General features: G+C 37.6%; 1 protein-coding gene across 2 annotated transcripts in view; it reads right to left on the reverse strand.

The window, feature by feature from the left end:
- Positions 1-27,132, reverse strand: part of PEX5L (peroxisomal biogenesis factor 5 like) — a 104,013-nt gene that overhangs the window by 41,562 nt on the left and 35,319 nt on the right. The window lies entirely within an intron of this gene.

Consider the following 27,132-nt stretch of genomic DNA (forward strand, 5'->3'; position numbering starts at 1 on the left):
AGGTGTTTATATGGCCTCCTTCGATACTAAGTGTTGTTTCTCAGCAAGCCAGAGTGTTATATAAATTTATCTAGTACAGAAGTTTATTGCTCAAACCCTCTAATTATGTAACAGTTAATTTTATACATGCCAGGCCCTCATAAAAAACCAATTTTTTGGTAGTGGAGGTTTGCAAGGTAAGTATTTTTCTCTGTAAACCACAGTATAACAATTTAGTAAATAAAAGTGATGATTCCTTATTGGTTTGCAATGGAAACAGTTGTGATGTAGAACATGACAACCCATGTGCAAATCATGACAAATATGAATTGATGGAGGAAAAAATGTATTATTTGTTTTAATGGAACATATTGATGAAGAAAAATGAGAAACATGTCAGTATTTCATTATTTGATACATTTAAAAAGTGCAACAGTTCCTTTAGGTAGTATCTCCAAAGCAAAATAAGGAGTAGAGTTCAGAGTATCCCCCTGATGCTAAATATTTATAATAGCATTGGATTCAAAACTTAGTAACACTTTTCCTAAATTTATCCTTTGGGATCAGATAATGGGTAGTAATAGACATTTCCATAGGAGCATGCTAATTTAGCAGGATTTTGTAAGGAAATACTTTTTTCTGCTGATGTTTCTGAACAGTTCCAAATTCAATTTTGTACAAGTCACACTATTTAGATGTGGTGCTTAGTAATAAGTATTTAATTAAATTATGGTAAGAGCATATTAACGTAAATTTCTAGTGCAGCATAAAGTTGAATTTAAAAAAATTAATAAGTGATGCATATAGCTTTGCAACTATGATAAAGCTTTAGGTGCTTGGGATCTAATAATCACCTTCAGGTCCTTATGGCTGGATCAGAATGAGCACATGGTCACGCTTGAAACATTACTATTTAGTGCAATACTCTATAATTCTGTAATTATTTTCTTCATTACAGTGATTTGCAAATTTGTTCTTGCATGTGAAAAGCCAACAGCCAGTGCTTTGTAAATGTTTAACATTTTAACAACAGTATTTAAACTATAATGATGAATTGCAGAAATTCTTTCTTGTCATCTAATAAATAGGATTTTATCTAATACCTTTTCATAATTATAAGTTTGCTTTTTACAAATATTTAAGATACTTGAGTCCCTAATTCATTTTTCAGGAATATTTATAGTACCTGTTCTTGTGAAAAAGTGAGCAGAAAGAAATTGAGTGATCACATTTTTCTTTCTCCTTTTTTTTTTTTTTTTTTGATTATGTATACTTGAAGAAAGCATTCCTTCTTTACACAAACCTGTGCTGTTCCATTTATTTTCCAAAGATACTACCAAGCTGTTTCAGCTTTAATTAGCACACTACAATGCATCTCTGTTCACAGAAATCATCTCAACATAGGCATGTTTCAATTCAAGCTTCAGTAAAACAGAAGTTTTAGGACAGCTTTTCATACAAGGGAATTTGAATTAGATAGAAAAAATTATCTTGCAAGACAGTGCTGGTACAGGTATGACAGGATTTCTGGTTTCATGAGCATCTGCCTTTCTAGATGAGGAGAAACAGAATAACACCTCACTGCATTTATAAACGTCATGCCAAAAATTATGGCCAGATGTTGTGACCTTCCCCACTGGGTATTGAATTGAAGAGTTTGAAAACAAAATAAAAACAAAACCCACCAGCTCAGGACATCTTGAAGTATTGGTCTGCACTTTAAATACCTTTAATGGTTTAGAGGCAGCTTTGTAAAGCAAACTCAATGAAAGATGCATTAGTGAAAACTTTAAGTTTTAGGAGCTGTGTCCTCCTGTGCTGGGAGACAGAGCAGGGAGAGCTGCTGAACGTGTTGAATTCGGGAGGTTTGGCTGCTCTCCAGATCCCCCAGCAGCTGATGGATTAGAGAACCAGCTAAGCAGCCTATTCCAAATGGCTTTATGCTCCACAAATCTTCCTGTTTCGTTCAACATAAAAATAAAAACGAAGGGAAAAACTTGGCTTTATTTTTTAAAATTATTCAGCACTAAGATTTTTATCTCTCCAAATGAGCACACAGAGCTCAGCAATGGTACCATGGGAGTTCCAGTGTCCACAATACAACTGTGAGCTCTTGATTTACATAGGATGTGTTAATAACTCCAAATTTTTCTCTTCTCAGGCTCTTATGTTCATGTTTTATGCATATATCTTTCTTCTCATCTATACTTTTCTACTTTTTTCTAGTGGTGCTATATCTTGCATTTTATATATAATTAAAAATAATGAGGAAACATAAAGTGAGGCAATTTTATGGACCAATGTGAGATCAATATTTAAACAGAGAATTCTGTTTCATCAAAGCTCGTGGTAGTTTTTTATTATGAGCCTAACAAAGCCAGATACATATCTAAGAAAAATGAGAACACAAATCCTTTAGGCAGTGCCTGGTTGACCATGGTGAGGAAACATGAACAAACTCTCAGTCCTGAACTGGAGGTAGCATTGTCAGGGTAGATATCTTTCAAAACCTGAGCTCCTATTTTGGTATTGTATTTGCATCATTTGGAACCTCTTATCAAGATCTCTGTTAGTGATTATCCAAATTCTTTTGACTTGTGACCTCTAGTAGTTCATTTTTACAAGACTGTGATGAGACAAGGGTTGGCTACTGACAAGGAAGCAGCCATAGGAAGACTTGCCCAAGAAGTAATTTACGGTTCAGCAGCTAAATCCATATTGGCTGAGTGTAAGTGTTCTACTCCTCTCATCCCTTTCCCCATCTTTTCATTCTTATGTTGCTCAGATAACAGATTTCAGTGTTAAAACAGGAAGACTTTACTGCATTCAAGAAAAATGGCAAAGAAAGGGACAAAAGCTGATAAAAGGCAATCATCATAAATATTCACATTCACCCTCACTGGGCTGTGTCTTATAGCCATTTAAATGTCGATAGGGTGGTTAAATTGCATTCCAGTTTGAGAAGCATTTGCATTGAAATGGCACTGTAAGGTTTTCTGTTTATTGACTCTCAGTAAATGTTGTATCACGTGTGCTCCCTTGAGAAGCTGTCTCAGTCTGAAGCCTATAGATTTATTCCTAAAGCCAAGTGGGACAGCTTCCAAAGCTGGAAACTCTGCAAGACCCATTTTGCTCTCAAGAGCTTGTGCAAAATTGCTGTACTTAACATATCTGAACACAAACTGTAACTGGAAATTAATAAACATTTCTGACAAATCTAACTCATTCTCTACAAGCTAGTATGATTCCTGCAGGCTAGGAGGAAGAGGAGGATGTGAAATAAGTTTTGTTTTCTCTCTTAAGTCAAAGAGTTTTATTTAGAGTATAATCGGGAGAGCACAGTTTGAGATAACAGCAAGATAACAACACTGTAATGTTGGAACAATAATGATGATTTAACTGAAAATAGAAAATCCAGCCAGGAATATAGAGCAGGGCTGGTAAAAAGAAGGAGGTCTGGGACAGAACTAACTGCTTAGAGGTTGTTTAAGGATCCTTTTATGAAAGAGTTATATAATGTATCTCCTTGTGATAGAAGGCTTGGATGAGACATTTTGCAGTCTTTTCTTTCTTTGCAATTGTCATCTTTTAATAAGATCATTGTGAATATGTAGAAACTATTTTTTAACACTTATTTGATTGACTTCTTAATAATTTGGAATTGCATTACCAAAGGGATGAGTCCTTTGACTGTACAATGGTATATGATTTGAAAAATCTTAGGGAATAGCTGCAGGATTTCTTTCATCTCTGCTTAGTCTGCCAAGGAAGTTTCTGAAATCATTTGGTTTAGCAACTGACAATTTTAAATTTGTTTGGTAACCTTCAGCAGAGAATTAATTCTGAAGTATTTTCTCTCCCATAATTTGAGTTCCTTTATCTTGACTTCAGTATCATAGTCTCCAATCATAACATACACATAGCAACAGAATCACTTGCTATTATTTGCTGTATTGCCCTGATGTGCTGAATCAGAATAAGAGATTCCTCTGGTACCAGTTCAAGTGAAATTCCAGATCAGTTCACTTTCAAAATTAACAATGGAGCCTAAATTGCTGTCTGTTGTTTAAATGTTTACTGCACACATGATGTGTAAACGATGGATTTTGCTCCCTCATTTCCTCCCAGCACATGATGTATTGCTCTTTGAAGTGGTAGGGGTTCCTCACCTCCTGCTACACGATTTTTGTGGTTTGGTTTCATGAAACATTCAGAGAACTCAGAGTTTACTCTGCAGTCCATTTAGGAAAAGCAATGAAATAAACTGAGAAGTGATGGCATTTTATGAGGGAAAATCAGTGGCTTGTCCGTGAGCTCAAATGCAGAACAGTCTTTGTAGGAAATGCAGAATATAAAACATTGTTCTGAGTTAACTGGAACAGGCAAACTGTTACAAGGCAGCTGTTTCTGAGCCTTTTAGAAAGTCTTTTATAGGTGTAGCAATAGGGTAATCCTCAGTGGAATTAACAGCTGTTCTTATTTAACCTGAGATAATGGTTTGAGCTCCAAAGCTTGAGATGAGCATTTAACTTCTTGCATGCTTGTCACAAATGTTTATAGATGTTGGGAATCTTTCTTTTGACAGTTTTGCTTAGATCTGCTTTTGTATTATCTTTGCTTTTTAACTCTGTCACTATGAGAGTGGTTTATGTACTCCCAGTTGTGCTGTCCTAAAAGTCAAAACACTAATTCATTGATATTCATACAGGCAGTGTTGACCAGAGCAAAATATGGAGTAAATAATGGCATAGCTTAAAAGTCCTGATTATTTAAAGAAAAAAAAAAAAAAACCAAACAAAAAAAAACAACAAAAAAAAAACAACCAGGCAAATTCAGCTGTTTCCAGAAGCTGTTTTGCCTTAACTGTAGTATCTTGATATCACTCAAGTTTCTCAATAATAAAATTCACATGGATGTGACAACATGGAAGTATTTTGGCCTCAAATAAAAGGTGATATTCGAGTATCTTGAAGCATTCTGCCTTCAATTTCAGAGAAAAAAGTGAAAAACTCATCTCTCAATGAGTTCAGTCTGTGGGCTGGTTTTATATTTTATTCCATCTTAAATTGAGACAAATTAAAAATGTATGATAATACGTTATGTGTAAAAGAAAACTGGAAATATGACTGTGTCTGGAATATGATGCAAGTTATTTTTAAAAGGAAATTATGCAGGTTTTGATGTTTAAATAGTATATCTGTGCTCTGCCAGCCTGGAACATAGAATAAATATGCACTTTTTCCAGTGTTTGCAGACTTTGTGGTTCTTGTTCCAGATATTATTATTAAATCCTACACTTTACAGTTGTACACCAGTGTAACCAGAAAAGGAATTAGATCCCATTAACTCCATATTTATGTTAGTGTACATTTTTTTCTAGATTGAGCAGAGACTCATCAGACGTTAAGAATGAGAAAATGGAATAAAGCAAAGGAATGAACACAATTTAAAAGATAAAGGAATCTCTGACAGAGCCAGAAAAAAAGATCTGAATGCATAATAATCTGATCATATCCTACAGATACAATTCTGTGAGAGCTTTAAGATCATTTGCAAGTCCTGAAACTGTGGTTTTCTGCACAGAAAGGAGCTGGTACTCCTCTAAACAATATAACACAAATGTTTATCAAAACTGTTGGAGGGACATAACAGTTGCTTGTTGTTTCCTCTTTTACATTACAAGATTAAGAGTCCAAATTGCTTGTTTTCATAATCAAAGTTTTACTCGTTTTTTGAAGTCCTTAAGGAAAGTATTGTTTAGCAAAGGTGGAATTATGTTGAATGAGGGTGACTGTTCAGATGACCTGTTATTTCAGAATCAGATAAAATTCTGCATTTGGTTTTGAAAAATGAGACATGTATTTAAAGAAATGAATTGGTATATGTCTCTTACCAGGTACATAATCTTGGAACCATTTAAAAATTGTATTAGTTCTTAAATTACTTATTTTGATTGTTCTGGTTTTGTTTATGAAGGATGACAGCTTGGGCACTGAAAACAATTTGTAATGCATTGTCACCACTATTAACTCTTATTGAAGATTAGGATGAAAATCTCAGGATTTGAGTTCTATAAATATGGGTAAACATTATGTGATCAAAATTCATGTCCTCAGTTTAATGTTTTCATACAGATTCTTTCATTGTTTGTGAATAACCATACAAGATTTAATTCTGTTTAGTATTTTTGTTTTCCTTTGGCTTGCTTGTTAGACACCTTGCTCAAAGGCTATTAAAAACAATGAAAGTTTTTAGAAACATGAAATGCTAAAACATATTTAATCCCAACATAATAATATATGTGATTCTACATTGTAAAAGGATAGAAAGATGATGAGGCAGAGAATTAATGGAACACCAAAGTAACAAAGGGTAGCTGGAAGTTTGTGATTTGGTTTGTTTTGAAGCAGATTGATGTTACTTTCTCATCATCTGTGATTAGACCTGTACATATTAAATTAGAAAAACATATCATACTGGATAACAGATTTGAAAACAACAGATCAGGATCATTTATGATTGAAAAATACTTTTAAGACTAATTTTCTTGAGCTATATGTGTTCTTTCCATCCATGTTTCTAAATGCTGCCAGGATAAATTTAGCCCTTTCTGTAAGACAAACATTTGATTCCCACCATAATATCAACTCTTGATACCCTTGAATTTATTATGTAATTTTTTTTTTTTTTTTTTTTTTGCTACAACCTTAAGATTTGAATCCTTTCTACAGTGAATGGTGTCAAAGTAGAACTCTTTTAGCACTTTGGTCATAAAGGGTCTTTATGCTGTATCCTTGACCCAAAATTCATTCTGAGCCACTTGTGCTACGTGTTCTTTGCAACAAAGGGCTCAGAATCTGAGTGTACTTACCTCCAGAATAAAACCCATTTTTTAACATGTATAGTGGAGCATATTTACCCCTTTATTTTTATTCCCTGAAAAGAGTCAACTGTCACTTATCAGACAATGGCAATAGTAGGTGAGGAATTGGAATAACAGTGTGGTTGCAAAATAACTTCATGTCCCTGACCTAGACATGACCTCTGCATGCACTTTCAGCTTTGGAATGATCTCATCTGAAGTACCAAAGTATGTTAATGCTGCAAAAGCAGCATTAACAGCATCATATAAAAGCAGCATTAGCAGCATCATATAAACCCATTTAGAGAGGATTATGCTACTGTCCCTTCATTTACACAGTTTGGAAACCTTCAGGGAGAAATTCTTAAAATTGAGGTATTATGACTGTGCTCTTAAAAGATGCTCCTAATTCTCTGACGTGTACTGTTAGTGTGGAGAATGGACTTTTCTACTCTAATATTGCAAATACATTTCAATTGCAAACATGAAAATGAAAAATAAGTAGGTGCATTAGTAGATAATTACTTTAAGATATAATCATAAGTTCAGCTGCCTTGGACAATTAAAGGTTCTTTCTAAGCAAAGAAATTAGAGGGATCTCAAAGTCCATCTAGCTCCAATTCCCTGCCATGGGCAGGGCCACCTTCTACTAGATCAGGTTGCTCACAGTCCCATCTGGCTTGGCCATCTCTCTTTACTGTTTAATATAGGTTTTTTAGCATAATGGGCCACATCTGTTACATTTGTATAAGTCTTCTGCTTTGTGTATATTTGCAAGTATTCTATACTCTTTTTTGCTTTGGTGGATTTAATGTCATTTTCATATCAATGACAGTAATTAGCACCTGGGCTGTTCTACAAGGAGCTGAAAGCAATATCTCTATTTCTGATAGCCAGCACATCACTGATATTGGATATTCTCTGTACTGTTCTGCTTGAATAGGCATTCACCCTCTCCTATAGATTTTTTTTTACCTATTTTATTTATTTCTGCATACTTACATAGTAAAAAGCATATATTAAAGAAAAAAAATGTACTTATTCACTCACTGTATACACACTTTTAAAATGTGTGTTTTAAGAGTGTATAATGTTTAAAAAGTGCAGTGCTTTGTGGTCCACTTGTGCTTAGGTTGGCAAGTTCCTCAGCAGGGAAGCAAGTTCTCTGTTTCTGTAATTCAACAGTATCACAAAATTCAGTTGCTAACTATCAGTTTGAGGATGTCTGCAGTGTAATTAAAAAGGTGGTGAGTCCACACTTTTTACAGCAGATTAGTTTGGCTGGTAGTGTAGCAGTTTTGTTTAATGAAAACTCTGTGAGTATCTACAACATGATCTCTATGACCAAGTAGTAAAAGCAGCTGGTAACAGCAAATGGCTCTTATGGAGAAATTCTTAATTCTCAAAACATCTTAATTAAGATTTCATATGCAAAAAAATTGCTCAATCATCACTTATATTTTCCAAGAAGCTTCCAGTGCGATTACTTTCTTGGGATTGAAATGATGCTACTTGTATTTCAAAACTGTCTTCTGGCAGATATAAACCCCCTTGGAGGTACTGTTGCTCCAGTTATTGGATTGTGTCTCTTCAGCTGGGATGTCAAATCTAGCACCAGTCTGTCCTGTCTGGTTAAAGCTAAACTAAATCTCCCCTGTACCCCAGGGCACAGTAACCTAACACTGAGGAGGTTAAGCGGCCTGATAATAGCATGACAGCTATAGTCAGAAATATTTCTCCTCAGAGGTTCCATAAAAAAAATAAATCTCTCTCAATTGTGCAGTGCAGTCCTATACTCTGCTGGTGTCTCCTTCCACAAGATCACATTCATTTACCACAGACTATTCTTGAACATCAAAATTGATCTTGCTCAAGTGAAGGAGCAGGGATGAGTCAACTTCTGATGGCTTGCAGGCAGCCTCAATAAATGTGCTTTTTATCAGAGAATTATCAGGCTCATAGCTGAGGGAAAGGGGTGCAGCAGATCACTCATGCCTCATTGTACCAATGACTAGCTTAGGATGTGGCTGATGAACACCTGGAGAGGGGTTGGGTGTTTCTGGTACCTGGGGGTGGGTGAGGTAGGTGCTAGCCTGGGTTTAGAGAATAAATTGTGGAGTTTCAAACATATGTATTTGTATCAAACATGTTTCTCTTTCTCTCTCTTTCTATATATATATATGTATATATATATATCTTTGCTTTCTACTCACTGAGGAGAACAACTGAGCCAGCACAGGGAAAGAAAGGTCGGTTTGCTGTTGTAGTGCAGTAATTCACTATCCTGTCTCTTTTTGTATTTAGGAACAGAGAGTGGCCTTAGATAGCTTCTCTAATGACAGTGCTGTGACTGACTGAGATCAGTCCATCAGTCAGCACTCTGGATTTTGTATTCACTGAAACACTCTGCTGCTTCAATTTGCTCTGAAAATCTTGTAAATAAGGAAGTATCCCAACTTCACTCTTTTCCATTAAGCGTGAGACACTTCATATTAATGAAACCCCAGTGAAATGATATGAAAGATGGCATTGTCAACCCAGATCGTTAAAAATTACTTGAATAACTACACAGGCATATGCTTAGACTGGCAAGGACTGGAAGATTTTTTTCAGCCCAGATAGCACGAGCATAATTGAGGAATAAAAGGAGCTGCTGCAGATGGTGATAGCAGTGAGAGGCCCAGTGACATGTGCTTCAACTCCAAGTTTGCTACAGGGGAGTTCCTGAGGTAGGATAACACACCAGAGCTACTGCCAGAATCTCAGGCTCCAAGAAACATGCTTATTAGCTAATTGGAGCTGCATATTCATAGAGTGAATTGAATCCATCCTTCCTATGGGGAGGTGCTCATGAGTTGGAAAGCGAAGTGACAAATCTGTGTCTGTCCCGAGAGATCAGTGCCAGAGAGCATCAGGCAAAGATGAGGGAATGAGGACATCCAAGAGTGAGGCAACCTGTGGTACTGGCACTGTATAGGCACTGCCTGGTCAGGGGGAGCAAGAATTACCTGTAATTTATGCCAATTGCCCAGCAGGATCGGAAAACACCAGAGCGTCCCTGGAAGGGAGGGAGGGTGTCACCTGGGTCACAAGGTGGCCGTGTTAGAAACCCTGCCAAGCTGTGCTTGGTCTAAAAGCTGAACTACGAGTGTCCACAGCAAGACCAGGATTTCTTTTTCCCCCTCCTGTTCACATTTTAACATGAAGTACCTGTGGAGTCATTGTAAACCAAAAAAAAATTCATGCAGCTGACTCCTGGTCAGTGAAGTGGAAAGGATAGCTTGGATAGTTTTCACACACTACTTCCTGAATTGCACTGTCCACTCCTCAGTTACACTTGAGTTTTTACACACATTTGCCTTATTTCATTAATAAAATCAGTTTTTTGGTCAGTAACAGTGCCAATGTTGGAGAGAGTTTGGCTACAGTAGACTGAGAACTTTCATCATAGTACATGAAAGACCATCTCTTTTCAAATGTTATTGTGTTATTCTGAAAGAGTTGGGAAAAACCCTCTCTTTTTCATGTTCCTGTTCCCTGAATAGTAGAGGAATAACTCCTCATATACCTGCTGAGGCTGCTTCTATTTTCTCCAAAGGGGTTTTTTTATGTTGGTGTTTTTATTAAATGCTAAGTTTTTATTTCTCTATTGTCTGTGACAATACATTTTAACTGTGTATTATTGTCATATACAGGCTTTAAATATTTTTCTGGATTCTGTAAATGTCCTTGCATTATCAAAGCTGTGAGATTTTAGAAACTCTTTTAAAAATTTCCTTGCAAATGTAAAAGTATGCACGTTCCACACACAAAGATAGCTTGAAATCAATTGTTAATTAAAACAAGGCATTGTCTTCTGTGCAAATGTCAGCTCTTTGAGAGGTAATGCAGACAAGAGACAGACACAATGAATGTCTCAAGTGCTTGCATTCTGCGGCTAAATTTGAAATTTTAGTCTGCATTTTCCTGGTTTATTTATGATTATTTATTTATGAAAGGCTCTGTGCATGATTGGTTTTCTGTGCACAAGAGAAGGATCAAGAACAAAAGATGGTCTTTTGTTTGTCTTGTAGCTGCCTAATTTAGAGCTCCTATTACTGAGCACGACTTGTTTATGACTATATCAAGTTACCCATTTAACTCTAATGAGGAGTATTACAGATATCACCAGATCAGCAAATTATAGATGACATTTTAAATTGTTACAAATGCTGAGGGAGCCACAGGAATGAGGACTTTCTTCCCAAGGTTTTTTTGTACTGTTAAGGAAGTGGCTTTAAATTTCTGGGCTGTGTGATACCATGTGATACTGTAATTCTTAGTAATTTCTAGCTTTTGAGGTTATGATATGCCTTGTGCTCACCTTAGCTGATCTCATATATGACAGACAGAAAAAGTCTTTCTTTGTTTTGTACATCACTTGTATCTTGCAGGGAGTCTCCTTTGAGACATATATATATATATATATATATATATTTGTGGAATTTGTATTATTCTACTTGTGAAGTGCTCTAGTGCTGCTTTTGAGTCAGAGGAGCATCTTTGCTGACTGACCTTTCAGCTTGGAGAAAACCAAGCTCAGATGGGGACATTGATTTGCTCCATCCACCTTCCTCATGAGATACATCCCCAAAAACCATTCTGCTGTTCACATCAACGTGTCAGCACTCCACTCCTCCCCTGGGAGTAGATGATGCTGAGTACTCCCACGGGCAGGGATTTCAGCAGCCTGGAGAAAGGGTCTCAACTGATCTGGAGGGGAATGTTTTATTTTGGGAAACTGCTACCTTTCTCCTGGGCTCACACTTCTGGGCAGGTGTGATGATGTGCTGAGAGCATTTCATGAATTTTCAGTTTACATCTCCCTTCAGTGTCCTTAGGATTCTCTGCTGGATGTCCTCTTTTTTTTTTTACTGCTACTTTTCCACTCTTTATAGTGCAGCCCAAAAACAGCAGAGCACCTGCTATCACAGTAGTGTTCTATTGAATGTAGTATTTGAACTCCAGATAATCACTTGCTGTCTGCTTCAAGTATGATTTCTATAAATCCTCCTAGGGAATAATCTATAAAAATAGCAATGAATGCTAGTTTTTGATCCTTAATTTTACTTTGCAATAAACCTATCGACACTGGAGATTCATCCTCTGAGAATTACATGTTCAGTGAGTCAGAAATGCTGTTACAGAACTAAAATTAGATATTTCTGTTTCACTTTGTGACCACCAGTATGTTTGCCCTGATATGTATTGCCCTCTATTCTGTTTCCTATACAGAATGTCATACCTAGAAACAATAGGTAAAAACTCTTTGTATAGAGGGATGGGAAATATTCTGTATGGAAACTGCTGAGTTGGAGTTACACTGAGGACCAGTACATCTCAGCTGTGGCCTTTTAGAGACACAAATCCTGTTGCAGTAGCTATTGTACAGTGTTGACATTTCTCTTACCATGTTTTTATATTGATTTAATATCATTTAGAAAAATATATGAGAATGGCCTGGAATAATGATTACCTTACAAGATGTTCTGAATAAAGAAGGGTTGAAACAGATTTATCAGGTGAACTGCTGGAACTTCTGCTCATTTGGCACCAGCACCAGTGTAAATGCTATCACAATACCCTTGTAAATGTTCCTATCCAGACTGCATCTGCCTGATCTGGCTTGTGAGTCTCTGGCTCATTGTCTGACTGGAAGAATCACAATGAAAAAAACTGTTTCTTTGACCCAGAATTAAAACGACTATTAATGCAATGCAGAATTATGAAAGTAGTTGGCTTTGAATCAAATGGGATGTTCTACTAAGCCCAAGTTATCCTGTTACAGAGGTGATGGAAAAATATATAGCTCAGAAAGAAATCAGTAACTGAACATTTAGAACTGATATCTCAAAATATTTTCCACAGAAGACTGTCACCAAAAGCTGGAGATGTTATAAATCTAACATGCTATATTTTTCCTGAAAAATCTGCATACATCAAATGTTTATTGAAATTACATGCAACTAAGTCATGCTAAACAAGCTCTCTCAGTAAAAAGAAGTATGGACATTTAAAACCAATTTATATATATTCAACCAAAAGGACTTCCTTGGTTTGTTTGCTTTTTTTTCCATAATGTTGCTTCAGTGTTTGCTGCATTAGATGCATCTTTCTTCATTTGGCATGCTGCTTCTATGGATGAATTCCAAACAAAAAACTTGTATCTCCTTTCTCAATTGTTCATTTTGTAAAATGACCTAATGTTGGCAGCAAGTGGAACAAAACCATCAGGACTAGAGGGATGTAAAGCAATTTCTGGATTTTATGGCAATGTTCAGAGCTCAATGGGAAATCTTTGCAATGCAGTTCTCATCTCTACAGTAGAATAGAACAACTTTTGAGAGCTTGATGTTTTTCTCCCTGGTGTCCTGATGGGGGATGGATGTGAGGAAACACATCTATAAAGGACTATTAACCTCTTGAAAGTTGTTCAGAGTTGTGAAGGCCAGAGCCAAAACAGCAACATACTGGCTAAGAGGATTCCAGTGTGAAAGACAAATTGAAAGAAATCAGGGAATGTGGCACAAAGAAAAAATGAATAAGCACAGCTGTCCCTCATCACTTTAAAGAGAAAATACTTTTGCACAGTCTTTCACTTTTTAAACTATTTTTTCAGCTATTAATCTGAAATCAAAGATTAGACTGTCTTTTTTGCAATAACTGTCTCTGTAGTCTTCTACTTTCATCTACTGAAATAGGAGTGAAGAAACACAAGCATCATAGAGATGTTTTGTCTCATCTAGGATGCTGGGAAATTATGATTTAAAATAACCTATACAAAAATAATAGCGTTTTTGCTCAGACAAGTCCAGAACTGTAGCTGTTGTTCTCTAGCAGTTCAGTTATCAACTAGCAATTATCAAACTGGCTAGAAGCCAGTCCAAAACACTACAGATTCTCCTGTTGTGAGGTTTCATACAGCTGCCTATCTGCAGCTGGTAATGCTGTATTACCAGTCCCTGAGAACATGAATATGGTGTAAGTATTTCCTAAATCTGAGTAATGCAATTACAAAACCAGAAACTATACCCTGGATTGTAGTTGTAGTTATATGAGACTCTTGTATATAGAGAAAAGCTTGTCTATGGTATAACAGCCTATTTTGATGTGTGTAAGGACTAAATCTCATGCATTTAAACCCTAAATAAAAGTCTCTGTCTGTAGTTAGGGATGGGGCACAGGCCAGCCCTGTTAAGTGCCCTCAGAGCATCAACCTGCAGGTGTTTAGACAGCATTGTGGCTTGACACTGTAAGACATTAAACACTCCCAATCCCATCACCTCCTCCAGCTATAAGGGGTGTTTAGTAAATCCCCTAAGCAGGAATTACATTTAGCAAAATAAAATGAATTTCCTTCTGTTGTCTTAATTGGCTGAGTTCCTGAATTAGTGGAAGCATTCAGAATCCATTAAAAATAAACATCCAAAAGCAGCCTAAAGTTTGTAGTCAGTCATCACAAACCCATTTGTGACTGTAATTTCCAACTTTAGGCTTTGCTTGGTTCCCAGCAGTAAATGAAGCTCATAATTGTATTGTGAATGATGGGGAAGTACAGTAATGAAACATCTGGAGTATTTAGGACTGGGAGACCCTGGAGGTAGCCCCAGTCAGTGTGCACAGCTGCATCAAACCAGAGATCCTGGGTGGTAAATACTCCTTATCAGTTCTTTGTACAGGTAAAAAAAAAAAAGAAAAAAAACCAAAGAAAAAAAAAAAGAGTTGTTGATCAAGTTCACAATCCTATTATCAATTTCACCATATCTCTCTGTTCCAAATAGCATCAGGGATTGTGTATACTCACAGAGAAACCCTTGTCTCCTGCTTTCAGGAGAACAGAGACAGCTGTTGTGAAAACTGCCGACGTCAGACAGAGGAAGAGAGAGCAGAGATAATGGAAAATGTCAGAAGAAAAGAGAAGGAGGAGACTGATGAGATTGTCAGCCCTCATGAAGTATGTCATGTCAAAGGTGTTGGACATGATGAAGTGAGATAACAAGCTACACACACCACACACTGGAAGTTTCTCTGCTTATATACTCATATATCTGCAACATGATTTTACTATTTCTTAAGCATTTTTCATAGAATGGTTGGGATTGGAAGGGATCTTGAGGACTAATTGCAACCCTTCTGCCATGAGCCAGCATGCCACCCACTAGCTCAGCTTACCCAGGGTCCCATCCAGTCTGGCCTTCAACACTTGCAAGGATGGCACATGCACAGCTGCTCTGGGCAGCTGGTGCCTCACCACCCTCCCAGCAAAGAATTTCCTGCACTCCCAAGTCCTTCTCTGCAGGGCTGTTCTCAATGTTTGTGATTAAAGGTTCAGAGGAAAAACCCCTGTTTTCCCATGGACTTTGTCAGTCTAAATTTTCCAAAGAATCTGCCACAGAACTGTAACATAGACGGGTTGAAAGGCATTGGGAGCAATCAAGAACCTGCAAGTGAAGGTCAGGAAATGTAGCTGTGTTACAAGGAGCTCATCATGGCAGTGAACTTTCACTTTTATTTACAGTTATAGGTAATGACTAAAACCTGTGGATTTCAGAAGAATCCACTCAAGTTAGGGCAGTCTCACAGCAGCTGTGAAATTGGAATACCAGCACAGCACTTGCTCCAACTTAGCACCTCACACTTGCAACCTCTCCTATGTGCTTACTTTGAGGGAGGGTGAAATAGAGCTGGCTGGCTTTGGATTTATTCTGTGTGTAATTACATCTGCCTCTGTTTCCCTGGTGAGATCTGCTTTGTAAGAATGTATTTTAAATAAATAATAATTCTATTAAAGTGAGCATATAATTGGCATATGCTTCTGCAATTTCCATTTTGTCTCCTAGTCCATGTGTTGCATTTTTTAGTCTTTCTTATTTTAATTGAATTTTTATATTTTCAGGGAGGTAAATCTCCTGTGTTTGGCAATCTTATGAGACATGTACAAGTATATGGAGTCATGCTCCATCAAGACCTTGTCACAAAGAAGGAGAGATGGTGTTTGTTCACAACCATCCAAGAATTATAATGGTTAAAATGCCTTTTCAAATTCTCCTATCAGTTCATTCTCAATAGAAGTTTTTCTGTGATTTGCTGAAGCTCAACAACATCCTGTGTCCAGTCTTTGGCAGTTTCTGGGCTACAAATGAACCTGAACTTCCACTTTGAGAAGGTTCAAATTGGTAGTAAACAGTGAAAACTGATTGTCCTAAACTCCAGAGCTGTACAGCACAAATATAGCCTGCAGTTATCCTATAGCTCTGCATCTCCATGCACTGCACGTGGTGAGAAAATATTGTCTCCAGCTGCTGCCTGCAAAAGACTTTCTATTCTGAGGCATAACATTTCTCTGTAGGGATACATTAGCTGAATTTATATATATAGCCTGTCAGAAGTCATAATCTAGTGAATTAAGCTTTTAAACATTTGTGAACTACCTTGTATAATGAACTTCTTATCCTGTTTAAATTATTGAGAAGACTCAGTGAAGTGAGACACTTAATTTTTGTGGAGGGAAATCTTTTTAAAAGACCAGATAGAGAGAAAATTCAGCATCTGCAGAAACATGAATATCAGAGTTTCAAAGCTTCTAACTATTGCATGACTGTGTTTCAACAACACACACACATTTGCAGTAAATCACATTATCTATCATGCTTTCCTAAATGTACACAAGGATGTAAATAAATACGAAAACTTCAACTGAAATTTCCATTATTTGCAAAATTTTGCAGGATTCACGCTTCCATGTTATTTTACCCATTGCATGTGTAAATACCAAATAGAGACAAGTTGCACAGGGCAACCTCTCTTCTTGAGACTAAAGCTCTACCTTATAATCAAACATAGCAGTAAAAATTCCAATAAAAACTGGAATTGAATTATTAATCTCTAGAGTTCTAAATCAGCCTTAAAAGTAGTCTGTGTAGGTTTATTCTCTGCAGTCCTCCTCTTACAGTAGATTTCCAGCTCTCAGCATGCAGTCTGGCAGCAGTAAGTGCACTGTGGCTGGGAGCAGCTGTTCATGGTGGCATCCAGCAGCTGAAAAAAACCCCACTGAGAATGCCAAAACCCAAAGTTCTAAAATCTACTCTAGAAAAGTCCCTCCATGTCCCTTTCCCAAAAGGACAATTTAGTCACAAAAGTTAATTTTGGCTGAAAAAAAGCATAAATTAAAATGTAGAGAGCATCCTGCTTGTTTTGAGGTTGGTTTCCCCATCTCCTCCCCCTTTTTTCTCCTATCTACATCTTTACACTTTCTGAAACTAATCAGATGCCTTGGCACACCAGACTGCGTGGCTCCTCAGCCTTACATATGTTATGGATTCAGGATCCTCTCTCTGAAAGGCTGGGGTGTGATGGGATGTCTCCAGTGAGTCTGCCACACCTGGAAGGCCAGGTGCATCCTTCCTCCTAATTGTCTCTTGGCAAGTTTTCAATATGCCTTTCTTGGAGCTGGTGGCTCTCTGGTGTCAGATATATCTTTGTCAAAAAAATGTACTTGTACTTTTGTTGCAGTGTCTTTTAGGCCGGTTTGGAGTACTTGTGATTCTATAACCTACTCTTGGAAAATGTAGGTGGACTTTGACATTCTTACAGAAGCCAGAGTTGTTGATGGATGGATTGAAGCCAGAGATTCTTGTGGGTGTATGCAGCCTCTGTGTCCATGAGTGACACTTAAAGACAACTGAGTGCTGTCCCCAAGCCACCCTGGCACTGTTACCACAAGAGGAGCACAAATAATCTATTTATTTTTACTGTCCTCTGGTCTAAACTCACTTTATGTAACTCTTAGCCTGTTAATGCTGTTATCAGGAACTGTGGTCAGTGGAGATAAGGGGCATCGCAGCATGGGGAATTGAGTCCTTGGAAGAACTACTTATAAGACTATTGGCTCCCCTGACTTCCTCAAGAGCTTTCTCCAAAGGAGTTACTAAATCTGCTTTGCCATAAGGAGCACTTTGGTGCCCAGATGCATGTAAAGAGTTTTATCCTTTCCAAAGTGTTGGGCTTGGTGTGGATCCACAGCACACACAGCTGAAGAGGTGGCTCAGAGAGATCTGTCAGCTTTCCCCTGGGCTCCCTTTGAGTGTTTATAACCAATATTGCTGCTGGTGTCAAAGCTGTGGTTTGTAGGCAAAAAAATTGCCAGTGGTTAACTCAAGTGCTGTATTCTGACCCTAATCTCTCTTTTGAGTGTGGTTTAATTTATTTGCACTAGAAGTAATGGATGACCTTTGCCAGATCTGTACCTGACTATGCCTGGCATTGGATGTTTGCATTTTGCTTATTGGTTTCATAGCATTTAATTAAAAATGTGTCAGGATATGTTCTTAGCTATTGCAAAAGTGTCACAGTAAATGATGATGGATCTATGGATTTTTAAAAATCATCTTGTCCATTTATTTTTATTTTGACTTTGCTGTATTTCTGTCATAAAAATAATTTTTAAATGGTATTTTTTAATAGAGCACTAATGAAATCTGCAGGCAGCATCAGAAAGCCCGTTGATCTCTTGTCAGTGAGTCCCACAATACTGGCTGATTATAATTTTCTTTTTATGTCAGAGAACGTATTTCAGTAGAAGCACTCCAAACTTAAACTAACTTGAGAGTTTTAATTAAATGTCATTTGCATTTGGCTGCTGCTGTCTGTGTGGGGAAGAGTGGGATGACACAGCTTCTTGGTTCCTTTAGCTGCTTAGTTCCTTTAGTGCTGTGGTGTTGCTGAATGAAGTTTCCTTTTTGTCTACTGTAGGAAGGAAGATAAAGCAAAATACTTGTTCTTTTATTGTCACTGTTCATTCCTGCTGTCAGTGGGATACGTGGGACTTGCATCATGTGAGAGGCAGAAAATCATTCATGTTTAGGAATAATATTGTTAATATTTACTCAGGAGCCTCAATGCACTTCCCAGGTAAAGCCTATGATTAGATCAGTTGCCAGATATCAAAAATAAAAAGGTTGTCAATGCTTTTTTGCACTTGTTATGAGTTAAATTAATTTCTATGTCCAATAAGGGATATTATTATATGTGACTCTGTATAAGATTATCTCCTGCAGATTTATAGATTCTTTGTATGACATAAATACAAATAACTTCTTTGGTGGGGCTAAAGGGCTTGCACCAGGTGATCTCCAGAGGCCTTTCCAAACTAAATTATTCTATGATTGTATTCCCTTATTTCAAATTTAATCTTTGTTTCCTTTAAAGTGAAGAACTTTTAATAGTAGGCTGAGGGTGAAGGAGCACAGCCACCCATGGTGTGAGTCATTCAGTACCTGGGTGAGAACTGAGGGACAGTGTTTACCAAGTGTTTACCAAGCTGTCTGAGGTTCCTGTTCTGCAGATGCCATCTGGCAAATTACTTTCTTCCAAATAGTGGGAGTATTTAATCTCCAGTGTGTCATATAAAGTACCTACTGTGTGATAATCCTGGAGACACTTGCTGCAGCACACTGGGTCCTGACTCAAGGAAAAGCAGCTGTGAAGGGATGTGAATGAGCTGGGAATTTGAAAACACTCAAAGTGATAGAGTGAATAATGACTTGTCTGAGAGGGAAGGGTATGAAACCCATTGCTGTGACTGAATTGAAATGCACAAACCGAGCCTGTTCAGCTCAGGGAGGTGCCAGTCCCAGCAGGATGTCAGGGTTTCCTCTCTTCTGGCTCACCCTCCTGCCCTGGTCAGGGCTCTTTGGGTCCAGAGCAGGCAGGGGTCCCCAGGAGCAGCCCCCAGGATTGCTCTAATTGCAGATGGCAACAGCACTGCTCCACCAGCTCCTCTTCCCTTCTCTGTCACTTTGATTAATTTCTGCAAGGATGTTCTCCAGCCTCAAAGCTGATGATTTAAGATTAGCCTGGGTCAAAGAAACCAAAGTCTCTGATACATTTCAAGATTGATGGAGAGGAGCAGTCCTCTGGTGCAGAGAATACAGTGGCTCATTAAGGCATTTCCAGAGGAAAGAGATGTTGCATTCTGTGTTTGTTATACAAGGCAATGATTTTCACAATTATAAACTGTTTGTTTCATTGTGAAGAGAAAATGACTGTGTTTAATATTTGCTTTCCACTGATAACCTCATTAAAAGAGGGATATTACCCTCTAAAGGGTAAAAAATGTCAGAATAATGAGGAATGTGCTGAACAGACAATGGGAGCTTTTTGCTGGCAAGGTGCTAACTGGTGAAAATGTAAATGCCTGACCTTTAGATTTCTATTGGGAGGTTTGAATGTGTATCTTTGTTTTGAAAAATGAAATTGTTACATGATTTTTGATGGAATTGATGAACTATAATGGCTGTGGAGACAATAACATGAAATCTGTGAAAAAAGGTTAAAATTAGGCCTCTGAAGAAATACATCTGGTTTTTATGTTTTGTCAGAAGACTACAAACAAGAAATAATCATAAATGGTATTGGTCCCTCTCCAATAATTTCATTTTGCTGATCTTTCAAAAGCTATATTAAAACTTCAGTTGCTATGCACCCATTAGAAACATTTAAAAGTGCAGGTAAACTCTGAATTCTTTCTCTGAAATAACTGAACCCTACAAAATTGCTAACTGTGTTCGGGAGGATGATTCTACTAAAGAATATTGTCTCCTAGGAGATAATAATCATTTTCATATTTCTAGAAAATTCTCAGTACTTTACAGAATCACTGAACTAAGAAATTAATTTCTGTTGCTTGTTTGAGAACAATAATGAGTCTCCAGACTCACTGTTCTCAAGTAGTCCTTTGAGTACTGATGTCTATATCAATTTGATTTTTTCACATGTAAAATTCTAACAAGAAAAATGGCCACATGTTCCCAGTTCTTGATTTTCATCTCTGCCTGTGTTGTAATTGATTTAGACCATAAATTCTTCATGTTGGTGCACATCATTTAGTGTTAGTTATCATGAAATACAGATCCATGTTCACCAAATTTTCTTGCTGTTACAAGAATCCACTCAGTTCCTGTGTACCTGGAGCAGCCAGGCTCTGTCTCTTCTCCTAAATATCATGTTCTTTCCACTCATATTAACAGTGAAATAGGCACTGGCCCCTATTTGCATCCTAGCTTGAAATCCATGATGAGGCATAACATAAAACTAACAGAATCTCAATGTGAGGCTGCAAATTTTGGATAATCTTAATGACTTAGTAGTGTGTCACTCACATAACCATTGAGGTAAAACAAATCTTCAAATAAAGAAAACATGCCTAAAAGGCTAACAGCTTGGAGTGTAAACCTTTTCCTTGAGTATTTAATATAAAAAATGAATCATAAGCTAGTTTGTAAATGCTGCTAGAGATGGGTTGGATATTCAGTCTGTCCTTCTTGAGAAGTCACCTGTGACCAGCTCTTCATTTCAGTTCCAGACCTTTTATTCAGAATTACTGAATGGATTCTCATATAAACATATTTCAGGCTACTGAAGAATTACAAATGTGATTTCAATATTCAGCTCCTGTGTGATTTGTAACTTTCAGGATGTGGTGTTGGCTCTCTCTGTTTCGTGGTTGGATGAATGCAGCTCTAGCAAAGCCTCAAGAAATATTATCAGAGCTATAAACATTTTTAAAAAGCTGATAGAGGAAGGCTGGCTGAGTAAGGGATCTTTACATATTCCATTCTGGGTTTCCTGAGCTGAACTTTGCCGGAGGCATTGTTACAAGGAGAAAATATCCTGTATAATATTTAATGTGGTGCAATTCAAAGCATATGCATTTCTGTGTCAGGACTTAAGCCTCAGGCATTGAGGACATTTCTTCAAGCCCTTCTGTTAAATCCATTAAGCATTAGCCTCTGCAGTGCTCTGCTAATCATCACCAAGTTTTGTAAGCTAAAGGTGATAAACATGAAGGAGGAGTTTGACAAGCAAGTAAATGTAACCCTGTGGGCATAACTCACATTATCACAGATATTGGTACTGCTCTGGAATTGTGCTGTCTGTGCTCAGACACTTTGGGTATGAATGTTACTTTGGTTTGTCTTGGGACAAAATATAGCAAGTAGGGAAATGATATTTAATAGGATAAGATATGGTTGATGATGTTGTCAAAAGCTGAAAGGAAGAGATTTGCTAGGATGTACTTGGTGAAATTTATAATTTAATATGTGAGAAACTAATTCTCCTTGCCTGTGTATACTATTAATATCTTCTTGAATTTATCTCCTTAGAAAGTTTATGAAATAATTTGTTTACTGATTTGATTAATGCAAATTTCTACTGAGCTTTCAAGTTTTTTATTTCTTAAATTGGTGCAGTACTTAAAGGGTGAGTAGGGCTCAGGCTTGGTGTAACAGTTTGCATGTGAACACATGGACTCTTTTAATTAAAAAAGACCTTTTTTTTTTTCTTTTAATTTCCAAGGAGGGTTTTTTTCCCCCATCCAATTATAACATTTTTGAATATTTGCCACTGTCCAAGCTGTAGAAGACTGAAATTTTATTGAAATTGAATATTTTGGACATATGATCTTTCTTTGAAGGCTTTCAGGGTTGCTATTGTACACACAGCTAGCTTGTGCAGAATTCTTCTAAAACCAGTTATATTGGAAATCAGATATAGATGGGGGTTTTTTTTGCAAGAAACTTACAAGAAAATAATACATGTTTCTTTAATTCTTCCAGCATTTTTCCTACTAAAGGTACTGAACTTTCATAAACTCATTGTGAGGGAATTGCTGAATTAAACACTGAAATTTATCAGTCTCTGAAATGTGATTTAGGTCCTAAAATTCCATTACAATACAAGCCTTACTAGGTGGATTGGCATTCAAACAATTTCTAGCATTTTACTAGAAAACTTCTCCATCTTATTCTTTCAAAACTTTAACTCAGAGAAGCTTTGGGTTGCAAATGCCTTAAAATTTTGAGAATTTTGAGAGAAATCTGTGAGCAAATCTTTCTGTTGGTTTAAATACGAGTGTTGATTGACTCCATGTGCAGCTTTTAGGGGTGTGTTTCCTTTGCATGTGCAATGTCAAAAGCATTCATGCTTTGGTGGGCAAAGTGAGAAGCAGGTAACCCCACAAAACCAGGCTGCACCATCCCTTTTGAGATAACATTTATTTGCAGATGCTTCATGAAGCAATGCATTGTTTATTACCTTCTGCTTTTATAGACCTTTTAATGTTCTTCCTGTTTTTCTGCTGAGAAAATAATGTTATTCCAAGACCTGCCATCTTCCTGAAGACTATTCAGCCAATATTATATGACTTGAAATAGAAATGGAAACTAATAGTGTTGCCCAAGCTGCAGAAGCCATTTTCTGAGAAATTTATCAGTGACAGGGCACAGTGTATTCAATGATACCTCAGGAAACCTTCCCTACAGAAGACCTGCATTGTTCAGAAATGTAGCCACCAAGCAAATGAGCAAATAAGATTGTTAGAGAAGGCCAAGACATAAAGCTACTTAGTATGATTTATTGCAGTACTTTGTTTCTCAGATTTGAATGATGTTCTTAGTTTTGTGTGTTTTATGTAATACCACTCACACATTTTTGTTTGATAGATCAGGATAAACTCTTGGGAGATTTTTATTGCTTCTAAAGATGTTTTATGAGTGAGGTTATTCTTGTGATCACCTTTCTGTTACTTGTGGTTATCACTGCAGTATGTGAATGCTTCACAAATATTTATCTTTGCATTCCCTTACTAGATCTGTTGGCCCTGACAAGGACAGCATTAACACTGCCTGTTTCAGCACATGGGTGCTGGCTCTGGAAATAACACAGACTGAATTTGAATGCTCTGGCCTGCACTATCTAACCTCTGAAATCCAGTGCTGCCTGTTCAAACACAGATTTCTGAATTCACAGCATAGCCAAGAGGGAGAGACACTGCACAAAGACATTAAGACAAATATTTAAGTCTTTGGCAGCCTGGACTGGCTCAGTGAGTAGTTGCATTTTTGGAGCATCTGAGTTGACCAAAGTTATCAGAATCCTCAGCATTATTTAGCGTGTTGCAAAACATTTTACCTTATGCTAAATCTTCCACCCCTATTTAATATATTTTTATGTTGTTTTTTATTTTTGTGCACTTGGTAGGTGTGTGCTTCATCTTGGGCATTTGGGAAAGAATCTCTGACTGTTACTACCTGGAATTCACTGGCGACATCTTGCAATTTATACCCCTTGTATTTCCTTACTAACAGGTGAATGTAAAAAATAGGGGGGATCTTTTCAAACTTTGGGCATTGACATTTCTGGTGGAGGAGCAAATATAGAGTATCCTGGAATTGGCCATGCAGATCTGTTTAAATACTGGAGGCTTTGACTGACTTTGAACTTATAAATAGTTATGGAAAGCATTTCATTATCATACTTTAGTATCTAGAAACAGTGAAGAAACAAGTTCCTATAGAAGTACTGTCTTCCTTACAAGTGCAAAATGAAATTCTTTTATGCTGTGACTGAGCATATCCCAAATAATTTTAAGCTACTGATTGATTTTCTCTTGCTTCCTGTAGGGTCTTTGGTTTAATAAAGAGTTTGAGCAGTGCAATGCAGAGTGACTGATTTTTGCCTGAGATTAATCTCATATATGGCAGCTGAGGGATACTTCTGGCTTTTTTCCCTTACATTTTTTTCCACAAAAACCTTTCATTTATTCATAGCTGTCTCATAAATGACTACACAGATGACTAGATGCTGTTTCTCATATTCCTTCTTCCACAGTGTGGCCAATAAATCCACTGGTAATTGCAGAGAACTTCCTTTATGACTATTTCTAAAATAATTTGATGGACAGCTGTTCCTCCACCTAGTGACACCTATAGACAATATTCCATTTGAAGTGCACACATTCAGTGCCATCCACAAGGATCTGAAGAGACAGAGCAGTGCATGCCCTGTTCTGCAGGTACAGGCTGAGGAACAGAGGGATTGATTTTCTAAGGGTCAGCTAAGTGCATGGCAAAGCAGGCTTTGAATATTTTTTCCAGCTCATGAGCTCACTTTCTAAAGATGAATTGTTCTTGCTCTCCTGGGTGGGAAGTGGGGGCACTATTTGGAAATCATTTTCACTTGCAGATGTGTGTGTGTTTGGAGTTGGAACTTTTGCAGAGGGAATTTAGGCTTAGCAACTCTGATATTGCTTTTGTTAACTGCATTTCTAATCTTCTCTAGATATCAGCCACTGATTTTCCTTCATTGTGAATTTTCCCTTCTCTGAGCCATAGGTAGAAAACCACTGGTGTGGACTGAGAAGTAAAGGTGGTATTTTTGTCTCTGTTTTGTATTTTACTACTGAAGCCTGGATGGCTTTGTAATCACTTGGACATTCTGGGTCATTGCCCCTGGCTCATGTGTTCCTTTGCAATAAACAGTTACTTAAACCCTTACTTTTGCAACCCTTATGGTAAAATTTAATTCCTTTATGGTTTTTTATACAAATATGACCACTTCTGCATGGCAAGAAATGAAATGAGGTCTTCTCCAGTAAATTGGCTATCTTTGACTGACTATCTGCCATGTGATCAGAAACCACTCTGCTTCCTGTACCTTCACACTTACTCATCTTTGCAGAATCAACCCACTGAAAACTGACAGTAGAATTTTGGGTAGTTTTGATTAGAAAAAACTATTTTAGGATCTACTAAGATTGCATAATCTGGAGGTGTGTAACAGTTGCCTGTCTTGCACACAAGAATTGCCACCCAGTTCACCTCTTTAAAGTCTGTCCTTCACTTGCTTGTCTTTTGTACACTCAGAGGTCTTGTTTGGGCTGATTCCTATCTGGAATCACGTGAACTCAGCACCAAGCAAGTGAAAAACCAGGCAAATATCTCCTGCCTTTCTGCTCACCTTCCTCTGATTGCTCCTTCTGCCATTCTCCTACTCCAGGCTGTACCAGACTTGTGAACCAGACATGAGGGAGAAGGGCAGAGCTGGAGAAAATCAACAGCAAGGAAATGTCCAAAGATAAAGTACAAACATAATTTCAATCAAACCTAACCTCTCTATTTCTTGTAACAAGAATGGATATATATAATCTGCATAACCTTCATGTATCTTCAGTCATTTCCCCACAACTTAATTCTGAGAGGAATGATGTTTAAATCAATGTGATTAGGTTCAGCTCCTGGCTTTGTGACAATCTTTTTGTGAAACTTTGCCCAGATTTTTATTGTTCCCATTTATCACCACTAAATGGACAATGGTAGCTATTTGCCCATATAAACAGTAAGAGCAAAAATTTCAGAAGTGGCAGACTTTTTGGCAGTGGACATTTCATTTAAAACACAATTCCCATTAGATTTTTCCCAACAGTTTGGTTACCAAAAGATGCAGATAAGGGGGTTTTGGTATTTTAAAACTTATTTACAAAGATTAGGTTGCTGATCCTAAAGAAAGCTGGGAAGATAGTTGTTTGGTCATTCTGTGAATACTGCAAAGCCTCACCTTTAGGCACTTAATGAAGTGGGAATAAGGCTCAAACAAAAATAAATTGCTTGAGCTGTAGGAAAACACTCCATGTCTGCTCATCTACCCCAGGGATCGATACTGGATAAACACTGTTAAACATCTCCATTAATGTCCTGCTTGATGGGCCACAGTGAGCCCAGCAGGGCTGCAGACATTAAATTGGGAGTGGCTGGGTCACCAAATGGTTGTGCTGCTGTTTAAAGGGATCTCAGGAGGCTGGAAAAATGGGCTTCTGAGCTCCACCAAGCAAAGTCCTGGAGCTGGTGAGAAATAACCCCCTGTACCAGTACTGACCATGGGTGTCTGGCTAGAAAGCAGCTTGGCAGAAAAGGGCTGGGGGTTCCTGGTGGGCACCAAATTGAGTCCAGAAAAGGGCACTCAAGATGATGAAGAGAACTGGAGAATGTTAAATATGAGGGATGCCAGGTTGCCTGGAGAGGCTGTGGACTCCCCATCCTTGGAGATATTCAAAATCCCAATGGACACCATCCTTGGCAACTTGCTTTAGTTAACTCTTCTCCTAGCAGAGACCTGCACAATCTCTAGAGGTTCCTCCAACATCAACACTTACGTGATCCTGTGGAACTGATGAAGACTGGCTGAAGTAACTGGGGTTATTTTGTATTTGGTTCAGTGCAGGAGAGTGAATCCTTGCAATCTGGTGTATTAACTCACTCATGACAATTTCGTGTGTCTAAGCTCACAGTGTCCTTAATTGTACAGCTAATTTTGACAAATTTATGTAAAATCTTTGATGTGAGAATGTGTTTTTTATTTATGGGGAATATGGCTCTGAACCCTCCCTGAAGTGTTCATTGACACTTCCTCATGAA

The sequence above is a fragment of the Erithacus rubecula genome (genome assembly GCF_903797595.1).
Source record: "Erithacus rubecula genome assembly, chromosome: 11".
Taxonomy (NCBI): domain Eukaryota; kingdom Metazoa; phylum Chordata; class Aves; order Passeriformes; family Muscicapidae; genus Erithacus; species Erithacus rubecula.